This window comes from Rhinatrema bivittatum, chromosome 2, assembly GCF_901001135.1.
Source record: "Rhinatrema bivittatum chromosome 2, aRhiBiv1.1, whole genome shotgun sequence".
Lineage (NCBI taxonomy): Eukaryota > Metazoa > Chordata > Amphibia > Gymnophiona > Rhinatrematidae > Rhinatrema > Rhinatrema bivittatum.
Window position 1 is genome coordinate 229348180 of NC_042616.1, and position 14035 is coordinate 229362214.

Genomic DNA, 14035 nt, shown 5'->3' on the forward strand with positions numbered 1-14035 from the left:
GCAACTCTTCCTTTTATTGGCATGTACTGTTTTTGTTTTATGCTGTATTGTTTACTTGTAATGTTCTGAACTTATTTTATGATGTATGTTTTACTGGAAACCGCTTCGATGCTCCTCTCTGAAGAAGCGGTGTACAAAAAGTTTTAAATAAAGAAATGGAGCACCAATGGGAGGTGTTGGGACTATACGCAGCTGCTGCTGTCTGAAGATGTTCAGCTGCCCTCGGTGCATGCCATGTCAGCCCATCCATCATGCTTGTATGCTGCTTTGCTATGAGGCTTAGCTAACCGCCGTACAGTAGCACTTCAGCCCCCCCACACACCCCCGCTTCCCCCAAGAGACGAAGAGACAGACGATCATCTGGACGGTCCTGCGGAAAGCCTGCAAATGTAGTCCTAACACAAGATGCCAAATGTGTGTGTGGGGGGGGGGGGGGGGGGGAAATCGCCAGTGCCCAATCACCGGTATCATATTTTGGGGGCAGACCAGCTCCGTGCTGCGCTTGCTGCAGCCCCGATTTGGAAAGAATGCATCCTGAGCTTTTAGGAATTCAGTTCTAATTGCTCCAACAGAATGCCTTAGTATGAATGCAAACTGAAATCATGTTAAAAGGGAAAGGTCAGCATGTACTGTGGGCCAATGTATGGCCTCATCTCAAAGCAGGGAGGGTTTAGTGCTTTCAGTGTTGGAGCTCTGGTCTCTTTCCTTCTTTGATCTGTGTAATGTCAATAACAACTTATCGTCCTGTGCCTCCTTATTACTAAATAATAAGCTGCTACAGACATTCCTATGACTGGATGGTGTGATCCTGAAAAGTGCCCTGAAACAAGCTAGCACCATTCTAAAAGAGTTTTGTTTCAGAAGAAAATGGGAAAATATTTTCCTAATGCATGCCAAAACTGTTCTAATATTGCATGATAGCCAGACCACTCTGACCCAGTCTGGCATTATATATTTGGCTACAAATATATAATTCTTTGATTTCATTTAGCCCTCGACGTCCTCGAGACACAGATCCATTATAGCATACTATGTAAATATTAACTGTAAATGCATTTTTACTATGTAAATATTCCTGTCCCTCTCTCTTTTCCTCCTATCCCAGTTGTTAACTTCCCCGTTCATTGTAACTATTATTTTCCGCACCAGTTCAATACCTCTAGTTCTATGTTCAATGCACAACTTGTTAAATGTAAACCGACTTGATGCAACCTCTGGTCGTGAAAGCCGGTATAGAAAATAATAAAATAAATAAATAATGCCAGTCCTATATTTTTGTAAAAAAAAAAAAACTATGATAATCTTGTCAAATGGAAGAGCACTGTTCCCCGTGACACACCCACACTTAGCTTTACCAATGAACAGGTCTTGTCACTCATCTTGCAGTAGTTTTTAGGGATGTGCATTCGTTTCATATGTTTCATATGTTTCCTATACAAGCATGTAATATGAAACATATGAAACGAATGCACATCCCTAAAAACTACTGCAAGATGAGTTGGATACCTTATTGTGGGACCAAAAAAGGGAGTGAAAGGTAAATTCACACGGTCGATTTTCTTATTTTAGTGAGATAATCTAGCAAAAACTTAGCACCTGGAGCAGGTGAAATGGGATCAGGTTACCATTTCATACGTTTCCTATACAAGCATGTAATATGAAACATATGAAACGAATGCACATCTAATTGGCATATAATGGGAAACATATGAAATGAATTAAACGAATGAAACAAATGCACATCCCTATTAGTTTTCAGTAGCTATGCCTGCACTCTACCCATGTAGCAAATGAAACAGGTTGTTTTATCATCCCTTCAGCCAGATTCCAAGAGGTTCCTGTGGTAACTTGATCCCATTTCACCTGCTCCAGGTGCTAAGTTTTTGCTAGATTATCTCACTAAAATAAGAAAATCGACCGTGTGAATTTACCTTTCACTCCCTTTTTTGGTCCCACAATAAGGTATCCAAAAACCCGAGTTCAATCCTTCCTTCAAAATGTGGGCCTTGTGCCATTTAGGATATTACCTGAGCCAAGATTTCATCTTGTCAACTCATACAGTGAAAGGGGCCAAACCGAAGGCTCCCTCCTGTGTGGGAGATCTGTCAGAGGATATTTTGGGATATTTTGCAGTCGGATGGCTGGCGGCACACATAAAAAGGCATGTTCGAATTAGCCAATTTGAAAAGTACAGGTAGCCCAAATGTAAAACCAGCAGACCTCCTGAGCAGGCATGAGTTATGCTGCTGCTAAATAAATGAAGCATTGGCACTTCAATGACCAACTCAGTCATGAACTTTGAGTGTCAGGTTCTTAAGTCACAAAATCTTACCCCAGGACTCGTAAGGGTTTAACCGCTATTTTATTCTTGAAAGTCTTCAAAATGGTATTGGCATATGTTATCACTGGAGCAGATTGCGAGGGGCTTCCCTGGCAAATCACCCTCATTATTCGCAAAAATGCACATGTCCAATTTCCTATATTTTGTGGCATGCTATTGTCTTTTCTTGCCATCTCATCTTATCCCTCTCTTTTTTATGACAACTTTCTTATATTCTAATGTTGAGGGCATATTTACATTTCACAACTTTCTTTCTGAGATCTAGGCACATTTTTCCACAGTTGTGTTATGCAGGCTAATGTGGGCAGGGCTCTGGCAAGTCCTGCTCTAAATCTAGACTGGAACCTTGAACTGCTGTCATTTGGCAACGAATGAGAGTCAGAATTACTTCAATTTGACTCTGATCTCTGCCCTCTTTTCCTATACCTACGTGTTTATTTTTGGCCCTATGTCTAGAGCCAGAAACCGTCTGCACCAAACTCTGCATTTATCTCTACATCACTGTTACAAATTGGCAGAAAAAAGATATTTGTACTCACCATTTTCCACTCCTGTTGCAGCTGTGGCCTGCCTGGGCTCAGTTTCACTGCTCCTGGCAGAAGGATGTGAGGTTTTTCTGCACTGACCGCAGTTGTTTTGCTCCCAAGCTGCACCCAGTGCCATATGCAGCGAAGGTTGCTGCTAGTGAATATATGTATTCCTTGGTAGTCTGAAATTGGCTATGTTGACATCCCGTGGAGAGGCTGACTTGATATCCCAGTTGTTCCATGTGATAGAGGGAAGATCCCCAGGAGTTCACTATGCAGGTAGTACACAAAACAGAGGACCAGCACTGCTGGGTCCTGTTACTGCAGCACACCACCAAGACCTTGTGCAGACCTTCTGCCGAGATCCAACTCTGTCTGGTGGTTGCTTCTGCCCAAATACCAAGGAAGCATTGCAAGAAGGGTTGCTCAGGGCATCAACATTGGAGCTCTGTGGAAAGATGCTGATATTGGACTTGGACTCAGCTGGTACATTCATGTCTTTTTGGTTCTCATTTACTGGAAGCATAGCATCGGTCTCATTATTCCTCTCTTCCCAAAACCAGGCTGAGCTGCTGAATTCTCTTGAGATTGCTTGCATCAGAAGCCTGGAAAATTGTTGCAGGAGTATGCAAGGCATGGCTACCCTCCATGTGTGCTGTCATCTTTGTGCACCAGGGGTCAACAATGGAGCAACTGGTGTAGGTGATGATGCGTCCAGCTTCACAGCAGATTTATGTAATCCACGCATAGCATCTGAACGGCATTGTGGCAGGGAATCCTGCAGGTCATCAGAGATGCGGATGCTTCTCTGGCAGCACAATCCGGCCATGTCAAGATTCTGAGAGGGGCCGAGCATTAACTTGCAGGCACGTCTGCAAGGAGAGCCAACTTGCAATCAAATCCAAAGAAAGAGGCCACAAGCTGCCGCCGTAGCCCCTTTGAAGGCATGCTACACTGCCTAGACCTACTCATGATATGTCCTGCTGCTGCCTGAGCCAGGTAGCTCAAGAGATGAAGAGAAAAGGAGGAGAGAAAAAGATGGAGACCATCATGCCACCACGTTAGCTTTGGACTCCATCTATGGGGGCCTCTTCTTCATTAGCTCAAAACTCTTAAAATATTGTCCACCAAAGCAAGGAAAGACAACCCAGAAAACCCAGCAGCTGGCAACAGTGTTTTTCAAGTGGGCATGCTTAAAACAGACCGGGCAGCTTTATCATGTAGGTAGAGTCTGAGAAAGACTACGATGTTGGCCCTTCCCTTGTACTTCATAAATTGATACGGACTTATGCATCTCTATACGGCGGCGGTACCCAGATCCCTTTGGAATTTCATTCTCTCTGAAGACAAAACTATTTCTAAATTCCAAAGAGCCTGTGTGCAGGCGGTGGATGGGAAGCAAATTATATTTGTGTTTGTTGTTGGGGGGGGTGGAAGGGGGGGGAGCAGCCCTGCAGAACTGTCTGACTGCCGAGGATCTGATAAAGAAGCGACATAATGAGAGCCACCGGAGACATGCATTACAGCACTGGTAAAATGAACCTGCTGCGCTATGGGCAACAAGTTACACGATGGCCAGACCGTACCTCGTCTGCACTTTAAAGGAAAAACACTAGGTGCACTGTCTCTGTACAGGGAAATGTACACTACTACCACAGGCATGCCACAGCTGTCACTTTCCTGGAACGAGCGCATCAAGGGCCACGGTGGGAAGGAGGGCGGGGGGGGGGGGTGAGACACTGTTCCTGTGCCTCACATGTAGTATTCATACTTGTGAGGAGACGGATGTCAACACAATGCCTGGCGCTTGAAAATTAACTAATATTGTTTTAAGCTAGTTTGCCACCAAAGCCATCACTTTCATTCTCTTTGCTGACATCTGTAACAAGTCTAACACAATTTCACACTGCTCAGCCCTCTGCTGAAAAAAAAAAAAATACGCTTCCAGGCACTCCCAAGTCTGTATTCTTTTTCTTACCTCATTAAAAGAAAAAAAAGTGTACAAGTCGTTACTTGCAGATGTCATTAATGTTTATCAGCCTTTTCAATGCCTAACTATAAAACCCTTTGAAAAGAAAGAAAGAAAGAAAAAAAAAAAAGGAACGAAGATCAATTTTTACAACAGTTGCCTGCCAATCTAAACACGCACCAAAAAAAACCCAAAACGGTGCTGGCCATCTGGCCGCCCAGCCACGAATTCAAGAGCACTCAGCAGCCCCTAATGGAACTGTGCCGCTGAAACCAAACACACCTCAACGACCTTCACCCCCAAACCAAAAGCACCAAAAGACTGCTTTAAAATTACACACAAACATTCCCGGGGCCAGCTGAAAGGGGAGAAAAAAAGGTCTCTTTTTATTAATTCATTTTAAACTCCACCCATCTCCCCACCTACAGCCTGGATCCCTGCCAAGGAAGTCATAAGCAGACACATTTATCCATGTCACCAGGTAGCAAAAGAGAAGAGTTGTCATGACAGTGTAATAGCACCTCTTATTCTTTTTACTTTTTATTCTGTAATGATACAGATCAGGTACTTACTCTGAAAATTATACTACAAGGAATTATCTGCACACAGAGGCAATTAAGCGCTTCCACTTAAAGCAGGGAGTCCTCCAACACCGCTTAATTCGACAGAACTCAAATGTAGCTACAACGGCCCGTGACCCGTTTGCTATTGGTGGTAATTTTGAAGGGGGAAAAAAAAAAAGTCAGTGCCTATAAAGTAAAACTAAAACCAAAACAAGAGGGTTGGAGCTGGAAGGGGAAGAGAAGTCGGCAATGTAGAAAATATCTGTATGCGCAAAAATGTTTTTTTTATTATTATTGCGAAGACATACTTTTTGCATTTAAGTGATCTCCTTAAACATTAATTATCCTCATTGCCACAGAGGAGTAACTGTGTTACACTGTGCAAGAGAGTTAGCTCCTCAATATGAGCATAAGCTACACACGTTTTCAAAGGAAACTTAAGCACGAAGGTTTACCTGGAAAACTACACTTTCTATTTCTATTTCATGCTCAAGGATTTGCAGAGAAAGTTTACATGTGTTTTATTTTTATTTTTTTTGAAGTGTGCGTGGAAGTCCCAACAATGCCCAGACTCCGGCCCCGGAAAAACCTCTCCCTCGGGCACATACCATGTGTACTCACGTAAATTTACATGGGTATCAGTAACACAATTTTCTAAAAGGGCCATTTCTGTTGGCAGGAGTCCCCTTGAAAATTACTCCGCGCGTGTGTGTGTATGTGTGTGAAAGCTGGACTTGCTTATAGTCCGTTCGAATTAGAGATGCAAAATTACAAATGGTACCACATATAACTGGCACTGTGCAATAATGAAAATAATCCATATATTTGCTAAAGAACACAGACTTGATTAACAGCAAAGCAGATCTGAAAGAGCCCTGGAAATAAGCAATTCCAGGCTGGACTCAAGCAAAGTGAATTTCATCCTGGTCAAGTTTGCCAGAATTCATGTTCACCAGCAGACCCGAGGAAAATATGAAAGAAATTCAATTAATACCAGAACTAGTCCAGCGACTCGGCAGCAGTTCTTGTACGCTGCCACGGAGAAGACCTGACTTCAACTCCGGGAGTGCAACTCCAGTCCTTCTAACCAGTCGGGTTTTCAGGATAACCTTAATAAATGAGCATAAAACAGATCTGCGTACAACTGAAGCAGAGTGCATGCAGACCCGGATCGTACATATTCATTAAGGGGTGAATTTTCAAAGCTGCGCGCGGACGTACATGTGTGCGCACACTACCCGGAGCGCACACATGTATGCCCGATATTATATCATGCACGCGCAGGCGCGCATGTTATAAAACCGGGGGTAGGCACGCGCAAGGGGGTGCACGCTAGTGCACCTTGCGTGCGCCGACACCTGCGGTCTTCTCCCGTTCCCTCCCCCTAACCTAACCTTCCCACCCCTTCCCCTAACCTTTCCCCCCTAGTCCTATAACCCCCCAAATTCTTTTAATAACTTTTGTGTCTGCCTGGAGGCAGGCGCAGGTTGCGCACGCCGGCACCCTGCCGGCAAGCGATCCTCTGACACATCGGCAAATGGCCGCTGTGCCGGAGGCCTCTGGCCCCCACCCCTTTAGTAAAGCTCCGGGACTCGGACGCGTCCCGGGGCTTTACGCGCGTCACTGGGCCTTTTAAAAATAGGCCCGGCACACATAAGCCGATTTACGCACGTAGAGCCTTTCAAATCCGGCCCTAAGGTTAAGTTAGAGGCCCTCGATGCGCAGTGTTTACAGCCCCTGGGGTTAGGGAGTCTCAGCTATCATTCATCGCTAGCACCTAGTGGCCTGAATCGGTGAGGAATGGGGTTCCACATTAGATAGGCTCCGGCAGGAAGCTATGGTTTGTGACCCCCAGACGTGAACTGTCGCTGGACTGAGTTGGGAGGGAATATAAAATGGGGGGAACAAACTCTGGGGTGGAGGCTGGATCTGATTGAACCGGAAGTCCCAACACCTCCTGCCCCGCTGAAATGAAGGAGAGAGGAAGAAACTGCTAGGGCAGAAAAACAATAGTTTTTCAAAGTGTATCTGCCAAGTCAAAGAAATCCTCTTTGGATTTTTCAAAACCACCAAGTTGATTTAAAAAAAAGTTGGTTAAATCAATTTGACGAACATTTAACCTTTTTTTTTTCAGGTTCATGGAATTGTTCAGTGAAGCTACTTTTGAAAGCATCTGCATGGCTCTAGATTTCACAATGCTGGACACACAAGTAGACAAGTGAACATTGAAGTGCTTAATTTTTTTCCTTGGTACACAAGTTTGTGCATGGTTATGGCTACTAGCCAATGGCAGGACAGCTTTAAAAATCCTTGATGACATCACACAGTAGTCTGTCCTCCCTAGGATGCCAACTGAACTACACTGGCTCGAATTGCAGCAGGAAATAAAAGGAAAAAAGGATTTTAAGCACTGGGACATACGAAAAGTGTGAACATGGCAGCAGTTGTCACTGGGCACTGAGCTATCTGTGGCAGAAATCAGAACCATTCATCCAATTTCATTTAAAAAATTTTCTGGGCGGTGGGGAGGGAAGAAATAAAAAAACTTTAAAAATTGTGTAACATAATGCAGAACAAGCTTAGGTAGCTTTTTTTTAATGTTGCACAAAGAGGTGATATTCCTTGGGGCAACATTTATTTTAAAAAAAAAACTTCCAGATCACCTAAAGTATCTTGTAGATCCTAATTCCATCCCTGTTGAACACTACTGGAGGTAATTAGCTGGCGACCCCCACATCTAATAACTGTTAATGAACTTGTTCAACCCTATGTTAAACCCTTCTATGCTATTAGCCTTGACAACATCCTCTGGCAACAAATTCTACAGCTTGTGCATTGACTGAAAAAATATATATTATATTAAATTAGTATTAAATCTGCTACCAATTAAGTTTCATGAAGTGTCCCTTAGTCCTAGCGCTACTTGAAAGGGTAAGTAACCGTTCCCTATTGACTTGTTCCATAGCACTCATTTTATAAACTTCTAACACAGCCCCTCTCAGTCTCTTCTCCGTGCTGAAGTACCCCAACATATTTTAGACTTTCTTCATAAAGGAAGCCATTCAATACCCTTTATTAGTTGGCAGGGTACTAGCTGATTAGTTCTATTTTCATTATCTGTTACCATATTACAAGGAAAATAATACTGTATGGTACATTATTATGGGGAGTAATTTTCAAATGCATAATGAATAAAACCCTTTCACACACAGAAACTGCCTGCTTGATGTGTGGGTAAACTTACACATGTATGTTAAGTTAAACCCGGACTGTGTGGAGGCATTCCCAGCGACAGAGTTGTCACCTGCGTGTGTACATTTCGACATTAGAAAGTATGGGGGTGATTTTCAAAAACTCATTTACGCGTAGGGAAGGCAACTTTTAAACGGGTGCGAGGGTGCACATGTGCGCGCGTTCGTCAGCCCGCGCCCAGAGATGTGGCCATTTTCTAACAAACCCGCGTATATGACTGCGTGTTATAAAATAGCCTGACTGCGCAATTTTAGGTGGGCATGTGCCTACGTGCGCAAATGCTGCTTCTACTATGTAAGTGGGGGGGATTTTAAAAGACACCAGCATAGACACTATTACCAGTTTTACCAGTTCGTTTCCAGTTCACCCAGGTAAGGAACAGGATTTCCAAACCCCTTAGTTTAATAGCCTCCCTTCTCTGGTTAGCCTCGACCCTTAAAACTCTGCCATTTTATTTTTTATCTTTATAACTTGCTTGTCATCCACAGCAGAAGTTAAGTTACATGGCAGGGGACCCCGGCTTTGGCTTTTAAAATTCACCTTTTAGAGGCTCAACGTTAAAACATGCGCGAGCACGCCCATATACAAAAGCTATGGGAATCCACGTGCACGCACCTGAATTTTATATTGTGCACACCTTATAGAACATATGTAAATCTGCCCGACGACATGTTGGCATATCAAAAACATGCAACATGTATTTTAAGCATAGCCGCATAAGTTTTGACTTATCCAGTTAAGTGGCAACAAATACTCGGCTAAGTAGATCTGTTTCAGACTTATCTGGTTAAGCTATAAGTAAAAGAAAAACGCTACATAGGCAGATAAGTAAGACAGATGGATAACTAGCATTTTAAAAATGTATTCGGCTATCTCTCTTACCTGGCTATGTAGCTTTTTTGAAACTTATCCAGATAAATGGCGCACATCTGCTACGCACGCTTATTTGTGCTCTTAATTTTAATCATTTACAGGAGGAAATTTAACTCGCATATTTTCCTCAGCACTTGTCGGCTTTTCTGCGCGTAAATTATCAAATTTTCTAACATGCTTGTGAAGGAAATTATCAGCTAAACCAATTAGTCCAATCTCTAGGTCATCAAGGCCCTCCTGGTTCTTCAGCCTGCACTCCTCCCCCCCCCCCCCCCCCCGTTTACTCAGCCCCCTCACCCAGTCAGTATCTGCCTAAAAAGAATTCTATTCTGACTTACACCTGATAATTAGCAAGGGCAACTATGCTCAGAAAACAGAGGAATGCACTTTGCATTCGCAGGTTTGAAAATAGCAACTTATGGGCCGGATTTTTAAATCTACGCTCGCGGGATACATTGGTGCGTGCTACCCAGTGCCCACAAATGTACGCCCGATTTTATAACATGCGCACGCAGCCGCGTGCATGTTTTAAAATCCAGGGTCGGCGCGCACAAGGGGGTGCACACTAGTGCACCCCCTTGTGCGCGCCGAGCCCTAGGGGAGCCCCGATGGCGTTCCCCGTTCCCTCCGAGGCCGCTCCGAAATTGGAGCAGCCTTGGAGGGAACTTTCCTTCCGCCCCCCCCCCCCCCCTAACCCGCCCCCCAGCCCTACCTAAAACTCCCCCTAACCTTTATTTCATAAGTTGCTCCTGCCTCTGGGTAGGCGTAGGTTGCGCACGCCAGCCGAGTGTGGGTGCGCAATCCCCCGGCACGGCCGCTGTGCCGGAGGCCTCAGTCCAGCCCCTGCCCCGCCCCTTTCACAAAGCCCCGGGACATGTGCGCGTCACCGGGCCTATGCAAAATAGGCTCGACGCGCGTAACCCTTTTAAAATCCGCCCCTATATGCGTAAAGGTTGGCCTTGCCTCGGAACACCCCTGGTCCGCCCCTTCTTTAATATCAGCTAATTTATTCATGCACATTACTTGTATGTTTAAGGTTTATAAAATAGTGGCTATAATGAATGTGTGCTATTTGTGTATGCATGTGCTCAGTTTTACTCACGCTACTCTTAAAATTCACCTTTTAACCTGCACTTGCGTGGGTAAAACGTATTCACAATTCAACAGCATACATTGTAGCAATTTTCAAAAGTGAATTTACGTGCATAAAATTCAGTTTTAAGCAATAAATCTTTTGAAAATGACCCCCCATGTGCGTAAGTTTACATGGGAAATTTACATGCTCTGGATAGCAGGTGCAATTTATGCAGGTATTTTCAGTGGGATGATTTTCAAAGCAAACCTATACGCATACATTGCCTCTAAAAATTAGCATAACTTATGGAGTGAATTTTCAAAACATTACGTGCATAGAAATTTGCATATTTGCGTGTAAGCAGCATCTACTTGCTTATTCCATATTTTATAGAAGTAAAACATATGCATGTCTATTCACTTTCGCATGCACGAATACACATGTAAAAAAGGGCAGGGCTAACAGTTACCTGCGTTAGGTTGCTATTTTAAGAGACACTTACAGGTGTACATTTGCCAACTTACTTGCATTTTTTTATACCTGCTAATTATCTGGGATAACATGTTTATTGTGAGGAACTGACTCAGTGGGAGGTCTGGGTGAACTGAGGGAGGAGGGGGTTAGGCTGAGAACCAGAAAAGTCTTATTGATCTGGAGAAGAACCGGGTGAACTCCCGAACTAATTGGTAAACTAGTTAATTTCATTTACATGCGCATGTTTTAAAATTACCCAACTTAAATAAGCAAGTCCTACTTTATTTTCACTCATAAAATATGGGTATCCATTTAAACTAGATATGAAAAGTTCATGCATTCAGTGCATAAATGTGCATGGTTTCATTGCATGTGTTGGCACGTACACCTATCTACGCATGTATGTTGTGGGGTACAGATACTCGCGTATCATACCGGCGTTATACAACACTTGGGTAGATCTGTATGTGCCGCCACATGCATTTGTTTGAAAGTTATTCTTTATGCACGTATTTTCCTTCCCTATTACGGAGATAATTTTCAGTGAGTTATGCGGGGGCTGCATGCATATATCCTATTTTATAAACCTTGAGAGCAAGTGCATAAATAATAATTTAAAATAAAGGGGCAGTCTAGGGGTGTTCTGGGGCAGGATTCCAAAGGAGATGCACAGGTTGCTATTTTGTAAGTGGCATATACACGTGCATTAGCGAACGTGTCCAAACACTTTACATCTAATTGACTCACACAATGGAAATCGGACATTGTCTTTTCTCTGCAGTTTTTGGGTAAGAGGGCTGGGTGAACTGGTTATTCTAAGTGTGCACGCAACTAATTAAGCTAGATATTTCACTTAGATGCAGTTCCAACACTGCTCTCTACATTAATGGTGGGGGTGGAAGGGAAATAGAACCAAAAGGTTACTAAGAGCCAAGACTAACAGATAAGTATGAGATAAAAAAAAAAAAAGGTGCAAAACTTGCTGGGCAGACTGGATGGGCCATTTGGTCTTCCTCTGCCGTCATTTCTATGTTTCTATGAAAGTATTTTCAGAAGTGGAGTACATGCATATTTTATAAAATACCCACCTCCACATTTAATTCTGGGTTATTATGCACATATTTTTACAATTATTGGGGTATATTTTCAAAGGGTTACGTGCGTAACCCCCGAAAACCTACCCCTGCGCGTGCCGAGCCTATTTTGCATTGGCTCGGTGGTGCGCGCAAGCCCCGGGACGCGCGTATGTCCCGAGGCTTCGAAAAAGGGGCAGGAAGGGGGCGGGGCCGTGGGCGTGGACCGAGGTGGCCTGTGCCGGGGCATGGCACGCCGGAAGCTGGCCAGCGTGCGCAAGTTACGCCTGCCCAACTCCTGAAAAAAAGGTAGGGGGGGGTTTAGTTAGCTTAGGGGGTGGGTTAGATAGGGGAAGGGAGGGAAAGGTGGGGGGGGGGGGGGGAAATCGAAAAAAAGAGTTCACTCTAAGGCCGCTGCGATTTCCGAGCGGCCTTGGATGGAACGGGGAAAGCCATCGGGGCTCCCCTTGGGCTCAGCAAGCGCAAGGTGCACAAGTGTGCACCCCACTGTGCGCGCCGACCCCGGATTTTATAACACGTGCGCCGCAGCGCACGCATGTTATAAAATCGGGTGTACATTTGTGCACGCCGGGTAGCGCACACAAATGTAGCCTGCGCGCGTAACATTTAAAATCTGCCCCATTCTGCACAAAATTTAATAAAATGAGTAGAGAAAGTATGCATGCTCTTGCACTGCAAACATGTGTGTGTACTGAAATATGCACGCATTCTTTCGGGACAGAAATATATAGTATTTTATAAACTGTGCTGCTCCTGCCTCGCAGTTCATAGTATACTAGCATAAATCTCTGCGTGCCCATTTATGCAAGCAAATGGTGAACCATGAATAGTTTTGAACATTTGGCTGTTAGTGCAGTTAATCAACCTATACGACAATCACAATATCTGGGCTTCTTGGCCATTTACATAGAATATTCCTTAGTTTTTCCTTTTGTCTTTTGTGTGTCTTGCATACTCAGTTGTGGGCTCACCAGGACACTGCCTTAGGACTTAGGGTTGTCTTCTTCTTTACTAGTTTATGTTTTAACAGCTGGTTTTTTTTTGCATATTTCCGCATTTCTTTTTTCAAAAAGATTTTGTTTTTGAAACGTGATTAATATGGTTCAATTAAAAAAGGTTAATAATTGCAATTTTGGTTAAAAAAAAAAAATAAAATAAGTTAAAAAATGCCTATATGAGGAATTGGCAACTCCAGGCCTAGAATGACACAAACAGGTCTGGTTTTTGGGATATCCACAACAAATATGTATGAGGTATATCTGCATTCACTGCCTCCATTGTATATCTCATGCATATTCATTCTTGGACAGATTTTAAAAGGGATACGCGCGTAACCCTTTAAATCCCTCCTGCGCGTGCCGAGCCTATTTTGCATAGGTTCGGCGACACGCGCAAGCCCCAGGACGCGCGTACGTCCTGGGGCTTAAAAAAGGGGGCGGTGAGTGGGCGGAGCCAGAGCCTCCAGGCACAGCGGCCATTTGCCACTGTGCCTGTGATTGTGGGCCGGCCGGCAGCCGGCGCGTGTAACCTATGCGTACCCGGAGGCAGGCGCAACTTAGCAGATAACGGTAAGGGGTGGGGTTTAGGTAGGGCTGGGTGGCGGGTTAAGAAGGGGAAGAGAGGGGAAGGTGGGGGAGGGGGCGGAGGGAACGGAGGAAGGCTGCATGGCTCGGTGCACCCCCTTGCGTGTGCCGAGCCCGGATTTTATAACATGCGCGGCTGCGCGCGCGCATTTATAAAATCTATGCCCTCGCATAGGTTTAAAAATCTGGCCCTATGGATATCCACAGGCCCAGGGTTGCTTACCCCTGGCTTACATATTACAATGTCCTCTCTGTGCCATGCTTGCCCTGTGCATCATAGTACT

The 14035-nt window shown here is 44.3% G+C and overlaps 1 protein-coding gene across 5 annotated transcripts in view; it reads right to left on the minus strand.

Moving 5' to 3' along the window:
* The window catches only part of SATB1 (SATB homeobox 1), a 168925-nt gene that overhangs the window by 91803 nt on the left and 63087 nt on the right, over positions 1 to 14035 (minus strand). The gene's annotated exons all lie outside the window — the stretch shown is intronic.